Raw genomic sequence first — 7,941 nt, 5'->3', positions numbered from 1 at the left:
GAATCAAACCTGGGTCCTTTGGCTTTTCAGGCAAGTACCTTACCTTAACCACTAAGTCATTTCTCCAGCCCAGATCTTTTATTTTTATTCTTATTTTTCTTGAGGTAGGGTTTCACTCTGGCCCAGGCTGACTTACAATTCACTATGTAGTCTCAGGGTGGCCTCAAACCCATGGTGATTCTCCTACCTCTGCCTCCTTCCAAATGCTGGGATTAAAGTTGTGCACCACCATGTCCAGCCTTTTATGTTTTTTTGTTTGTTTTTTGGTTTTTCAAGGTAGGGTCTCGCTGTAGCCCAGGCTGACCTGGAATTTACTATGTAGTCTCAGGGTGCCTCAAACTCAAAGTGATCCTCCTACCTCTGCCTCCCCAGTGCTGGGATTAAAGGCGTATGCCACCACACCCGGCTCTTTTATGGCTTTTTTTTTTTTTTTTTTTTTGAGGTGAAAGATTTATAAAATCTGAAGAAAAATCATAGTATTTTTTTTTTAAGGAAGGGTCTCACTCTACCTCAGGCTGACCTGAAACTTACTCTGAAGCTCAGGCTGACATTGAACTCACATTGATTCCGCCCCCTACGCAGGCTCCTGCGTGTTAGGATTATAGTTGTGTGCCACTATGCAGTATGCCCAGTTTTTTTCTAGCCCAGGCTGACCTGGAATTCACTGTGTAATCTCCGAGTGGCCTTGAACTCACAGCAATCCTCCTACCTCTGCCTCCTAAATGCTGGGATTAAAGGCGTGTGCCACCACACCGGGCTTTTTAAAACATTTTTTGACAGCTTCCGTAAGTATAAACAATAAACCATGATAATTTTCTCGCTCTACTCCAACTCCCCCCTCCCCAAATCCCCCCTCCACTGAATCCCCTTTCAAGTAGTTTCTCTTGTATTTTGATGTCATCACCTTTTCCTCCTACAAGAGAGGTCTTGTGTAGGTAGTGTCAAGCACTTCGAGGTCATGAATATCAAATCAAGGCCATTTTATGTCTGGAAAATTGCATTGTAAGCCGTCCTACCCTTCCGAGAACTTAGAATCTTTTTTTTTTTTTAAATCATTTTCATTATGAGAGAGAGAGAGAGAGAGAGAGAAAGAGAGAGAGAATGGGCACACCAGGACCTTCACCCTGCCCTGAACGAACTGCAGATGGGTGCGCCCCCTTGTGCGCATGTGCAATGTTGTGCCCTTGCAACACTGTGTCCGGCTATGCGGGAGCTGGAGATTTGAATATAAGTTCGTAGGCTTTGCAGGCAAGCGCCTTAACTGCTAAACCATCTCTCCAGCTCTCTTGTTGACTTATTATTTTTTTTTTAAATTTAATTGAGAGAGAAAGAAGCAGATAGAGAGAGAATGGGTGAGTCAGGGCTTCCAGCCACTACTGCAAACGAACTACAGACACATGCGTCCCCTTGTGCATCTGGCTTATGACGATACTGGGAGTCAAACCTGGGTCCTCTGGCTTTGCCGGAAAGCACCCTAACCACTAAGTCATCTATCCATACCCCAGGCCTTGGAATGGTGATCCTCACCCCAATCTTTTGGTCCTCAGCCTAGCTTTGTAGCCTGGGGCTGCCAGTTCTGTTGAGCACCTGAGAGGAGGGGACAAGGCAGACACGATTACTGCCTCAGTGTCCTGTCCAGAGCTTGGGTCTGCGCCGTGGGTGTCACTGCACTGTTCCATCTGTCAAGCACTTTGCCCTTGAGGAAAGAGGCTCAGAAAGGTTAGGAAGTAATTTACCGCCGGGCGTGGTGGCGCACGCCTTTAATCCCAGCACTCGGGAGGCAGAGGTAGGAGAATCACCGTGAGTTCGAGGCCACCCTGAGGCTCCATAGTGAATTCCAGGTCAGCCTGGGCCAGAGTAAGACCCTACCTAGAAAAAAAAAAAAAGAAAGTAATTTACCCAAGTTCACACAGCTAGCAAATGGGAGAGCACACATTTTGTTTATCATCATCATCATCATCATTTTTTCAAGGCAGGATCTCGCTGTAGACCAGGCTGACCTGGAATTCACTATGTAGTCTCAAGTTGGCCTTGAACTCACAGTGATACTCTGAGTGCTGAGATTAAAGGCATGTGCCACCAGACCTGGTTCCATTTTATTTATTATTATTATTTAATTTAATTTATTTATTTTTGTTTTTTCGGTGTAGGGTTTCACTCTAGCCCAGGCTGACCTGGGATTCATTATGTAGTCTCAGGGTGGCCTCAAACTCACAGTGATCCTTCTACCTCTGCCTCCCTAGTGCTGGGATTAAAGGTGTGCGCCACCAGACCTGATTCCATTTTATTTTATTTTATTTTCCCCCCACTATACCAACACCACTTTCTTCCTCCACTCTCAAGTGTGGGTGTGGGAAAGTCCTGGGCTATGGAGCTCCAGAGGCGTGGGTCTCACTTATAGACTAGTAAAGACTTTAAGGATGTTCATATCAAATGTGTATGTATCATTTTTTGTTCAATTCACATTATATAACATTAACTAATTTCTAAAAATATTCAAATTTTTATTTATTTATCTGAGAGAGGGGAAAAAGAAGCAGAATGAGATAGAAAGAATGGCCACACCAGGGCTTCCAGCCACTGTAACTGAACTCTAGACACGTGCGCGACCTTGTGCATCTGGTTTACGTGGGTTCTACAGAATTGAACCTGGGTCCTTTGGCTTTTCAAGAAGGAGCCTTAACTACTAAGCCATCTCTCCAGCCCATAACATCAACCACGTTAAGTGTAAAATTCAGTGACATCTAGAACAGTCACAGGGTTGTGCAACCAACTCTATTACCCACCGATAATCATTATTCCTCTCAACCCTGGTACTACTAATCTGCCATATATTTCTATAGAGTTACCTGTTCTGGGCTTTTGTGTGTGTGTGTGTGTGTGTGTGTGTGTGTGTGTGTGTGTTTGTGTTTCAAGGTAGGGTCTCACTCTACTCACTCTAGCTCAGACTGACCTGTAATTCACTATGTAGTCTCAGGGTGGCCTCAAAGTCATGTGATCCTCCCACCTCTGCCTCCCGAGTGCTGGGATTAAAGATGTGTGCCACCACACCCAGCTTTTAAGATATTTATTTATTTATTTGAGAGACAGCGATAGAGAGAAAGAGGCAGATGGAGAGAAACAGAATGGGTGCGCTAGGGCATCCAGCCACTGTAAATGAACTCAAGATGCATGCGCCACCTTGTCCATCTGGCTTACATGGGTCCTGGGGAATCAAACCGTATCCTTAGGCTTTGCAGGCAAATGCTTTAACTGCTCTCCAGCCCCCATTTTTTTTTTTTTCAAGGAAGGGTCTCACTCTATTCCAGGCTGACCTGGAATTCACTATGTAGTCCCAGGGTGGCCTTGAACTCACGGCGATCCTCCTACTTCTGCCTCCTGAGTGCCGGGATTAAAGGCATGCGTCACCATGCCCGGCTGCATTTTAAACATATAATTCAAATTTCCCCACTTGGGAGACAGAGATAGGAGGATCGCTGTGAGTTTGATACCAGACTGACCTGGAATTCACTATGTAGTCTCAGGGTGCACTCGAACTCATAGCCATCCTCTTGCCTCTGCCTCCCAAATGCTGGGATTAAAAGCATGAGCCACCACGTCCGGCTCTTTTAATTCTCTCTGAAGCAGGGTCACATTCTAGTCGAGGCTGATCTGTAACTCAACTCTGTAGTCCCAAACTGTCCTTAAACCTACGAGGATCCTCCTGCCTCAACCTTCTGAGTGGTGGGGTTAAAGGCTTGCACCACCACACCAGGCACACCAGGTGACTGTCCCAGCGTCACAGAGCAGGACCACGTGTGGGCTGGATCTTGCGTGTGCGACGCCACAAGAACACCTCAGGACAGTGAGTGCTGAAGGCTTCCTTGGAAACCTTTCCTGGCAAGGTCAGTCTGAACAAACCCTCTTAGGCTGGGGCTCAGGGAGACCACCAGGAATGGGCACAGGAGAGCCACAAAGAGGCAGACCCTGGAAGAAAACAGAGCTGGCGGGTCAGCGAGCAGCTCCCCGGGCCTCTGCCCTCTCTGAGCCTTGCCTGCCCAGGCTTGCCCAGGCCCCTGCACAGGTGTCTCTGCCAGCCTGGGAAAAACACACTCTCCAGCGGAAAGAACAGCTCCTGATAGCTTCTTGACTCCTTCAGGTGACGGCATACCCACACTGGATCAAGGTCACGTCTGCCGTGCCCCCGAGGGATAAGGGCTTCTGCTTCCTGGAATCACTTTCAAGCAGCCGCCCAGTGCCATTTGTTAAATGCCCCGGAGGCTTGGCACGGCGAGCGCTCGGCTTTCTGGGCATCGCCCGGCAGCCAAGCAACGCGCGGCCCCGCCGCGGTCCTCCTGCTGGGTTGGCAGAGGATGAAGCAGAGGGGATTCGGCAATTCGCGCAAAGTCACGCAGCGGGAAAGACATGGGCGTGGAGCCCCGTGCGGCAGCGGCGCGTGCCCGGGAGAAGCCGAGGCAGGACAATCATGAACTCAAGGCCAGCCAGGACTACATAGTGAGACCTTGTCTCAAAAACAAGAAAAGAAAAGAAAAAGTCCGGCCGGAGAGACGGCTTACTGGTTAAGGCACATGCTTGCGAAACCTAAGGACCCCGGTTCGATTCTTCAGGTCCCATGTAAGCCAGATGGACATGGTGGTGCATGCGTCTGGAGCCCATTTTGCAGTGGCTAGAGGCCCTGGCATGCCCATTCTCACACTCTCTCTCTCTCTCTGTCTCCCTCACTCTGTCTCTAATAAATAAATGATGAATCTTTAAAAAAATGTCATGTCGAGCCACGCCTTTAATCCCAGCACTCGGGAGGCAGAGGTAGGAGGACCGCCATGAGTTCAAACTCCAGACATGCGTGTACCACCTTGCGCGCGTGTGCAACCTTGAGCACTTGCGTTACCTTGTATGTCTGGCTTATGTGGGATCCAAAGAGTCAAACATGGGTCCTTAGGCTTTGGAGGTAAGCGCCTTAACTGCTAAGCCGTCCCTCCAGTCCCCCCACCCTCCCTGTTTCAAAGAAGCCACAGGAGGAGGACTTGGCATTTTGCCAGTCATGCCTTCACTTTCCTGGGGCAGCTGGCCCTCCTGTTGGGCTAGCCTGGAGGGTGTTTGCTTGGGCTGGTATGGGGTCCTGAGCTACCCCATTCTTCTTGTTGTGGTTCCCACCGCCCCTCCCTCTGAGTCAGCCCCAGGACAGGCTCTGGTGGTCTAGAGCAGCACTCCCAGTAGGACTGTCGACCAGGGTGGATGGGCAGTACCCACAGGACACATGTGCTTACTGGGCACTAGAAATATAGAGGGCTGGAATGACTGAGAGATGGGTCTCACTCTGTAGCCCAAGCTGGCCTGGAACTCTCAATTCCACCTCAGCCTTCTGAGTACTAGGGTTCCAGTCACACCCGACCCCATGCCTTGAAGGTCTTTGTATTAATCTTTTTCTTCTTTTTTTCTCCCCCAGTGCTGAGGATGGAATCCAGAGCTTCATACATACTAGACAGTCTACACTACTGAGCTACATCTGAGATGCCTTGGTGCATTAAGGGAAAAAATACACACACACACACACACACAAAGCAGAATCCTGCATGAGTAGAGGTTAGACTAGGAGAGAGATTTTTTTTTTCTTTTTTCCATGTTTTTTATTAACAACTTCCATGATTATAAAATATCCCATGGTAATATGCTCCTTCCCCCCCACCCCAACTTTCCCCTTTGAAACTCCATTCTCCATCATATCCCCGCTCCATCTCAATCAGTCTCTTTTATTTTGATGTCATGATCTTTTCCTCCTCTTATGATGGTCTTGTGTAGGTAGTGTCGGGAACTGTGAGGTCATGGATATCCAGGCCATTTTGTATCTGGGGGGAGCATGTAGTAAGGAGTCCTACCCTTCCTTTGGCTCTTACATTCTTTCTGCCACCTCTTCTGCAATAGACCCTGAGCCTTGGAATGTGTGGTAGAGATATTGCAGTACTGAGCACTCCTGTCACTTCTTCCCAGGACCATGATGCCTTTTGAGTCATCCCAAGGTCACTGCCATCTGAAAAGAGAATATTCTCTACCAAAAGTGAGAGTAGCATTAATATAAGGGTATGAATATTAAGAGAACTGCTTACTGGGCAGTTTGATAAGCTTAGTATATACATTTAGCCAGTCACCACCAGACATTACACCCCTAGGGCTCATGACTACCCCTGTTTTAAGTTTTCAGTATCAGGGATGTATTCCCTCCCATGGAGCAGGCCTCCAATCCAATTAGAGGGCAGTTGGTTTCCACCATGATAGACATGCCACTATTCTGCCCGTTGGCTCATTTGGTCTGGCTGGCCAAATATAAGGCTTGCAGTGTCCACTGTTGAGTATCTTCACTGGTGATTTCTCTTTCTCCCATTAACTACATGTAGAATGGCTTCTTCCAGCTTAATGTCGGCTAGTCTACATGGATGAGGTTGTTAGCTCAGTTCCAGCAGGATTTCTCAGTGGCCTTGCAGCCCAAGTATGTGGAGTCTTCAGCAATAGAGTCTTACCATCTATTCCTGGTGGGAAACCAAGGGCGAGAGCTATCTTTTAAAAAATTATTTACAAGGAGAAAGTGAGAGAGAATGGATAAGGGTGCACCAGGGTCTCTAGCCACTGCAAATGAATTCCATATACATGCACCACTTTGTGCATCCAACTTTATGTGGGTACTGGGGAACTGAACCTGGGCTTTGCAAGTAGACACTTTAAGTGCTGAGCCATCTCTCCATACACTTTTTCTTTTCTTTTGCTTTCTTTGAGGTACAGACTTACTATATGGCTGAGGCTGACTATGAAGCCCTGATCCTCCTTGCCTCTACTCCCAAGTGCTGGGATTGCAGGCATGTCACACCAAGCATTTAGGCTTTTCCTACAGCATAGTGGAAAGATGTCTAGTAGAATGCCTTCTAGTGTTTGATGCTTTTTTCTTTCTTTTTTTTTTTAAATTATTTTTCTTTATTTATTTGAGAGCGAGAAATAGGGAGATAGAGAGGGAGGGAGAGAATGGGCACTCCAGGGCCTCCAGCCACTGCAAACAAACTCCAGACGCATGCACACCCCCTTGTGCATCTGGCTAACATGGGTCCTGGGGAATCAAACCTTTGGCTTTGCAGGCAAATGCCTTAACTGCTAAGCCATCCCTCCAGCCCCTCTTATTTTTATTTACTTATTTGAGAGAGAGGGAGAGAAAGAGGCAGAGTGAAAGAGAAAGAATGGGTGCACCAAGTGCTCCAGCCACTGCAAATGAACTCCAGATGCATGCACCGCCTTGTACATCTGGTTTACATGGGTCCTGGGGAATCAAACCTGGGTCCTTTGGCTTTGCAGGCAAGTACCTTAACCGCTAAGCCAGCTCTCCAGCCTAGTTTTCACTATGTAGTCTCAGGGTGGCCTCGAACTCATGGTGATCCTCCCACCTCTGCCTCCCAAGGGCTGGGATTAAAGGCGTGCGCCACCATACCCGGCTTTCTGAGTCATTTCTTTTTGAAGGTGGAAAATTTGTATAAAATACGGGTATACTTTTTTCTCTGTTAAATTTTTGCAGTGCTGGGGATGGAACCCAGGGCTTCGCACCATGGCAAGCACGCTCTACCACTGAGCTATGTCCCCAGACCTTCTGGTAACCTATCTTTTTCCCCTCACTAGGTAGGATCTCACTGTAGCCCAGGCTGGCATGGAATTTACTATGTAGTCTCATGCTGGCCTCAAACTCATGGTGATCCTCCCTCTGCCTCCCAAGTGTAGGGATTAAAAGGCATGTGCCACCACACCTGGCAACCTAACCTATCTTATGTCAACTTAGTTCGGGGCCCAGCCAGGAACCTGACAACAGGAAAAATCCCACTACATCTTGCTTGAAAAGGAGGAACATGAGGCGTCCCCAAAGCACCTCAAACACAGCATACATAAAGACCCATGACGCTCAAGCTCGGC

Source organism: Jaculus jaculus, chromosome 13 (genome assembly GCF_020740685.1).
Source record: "Jaculus jaculus isolate mJacJac1 chromosome 13, mJacJac1.mat.Y.cur, whole genome shotgun sequence".
NCBI lineage: Eukaryota > Metazoa > Chordata > Mammalia > Rodentia > Dipodidae > Jaculus > Jaculus jaculus.
The sequence above is the reverse complement of the archived record's forward strand: the minus strand, read 5'-3'. Positions refer to the sequence as shown.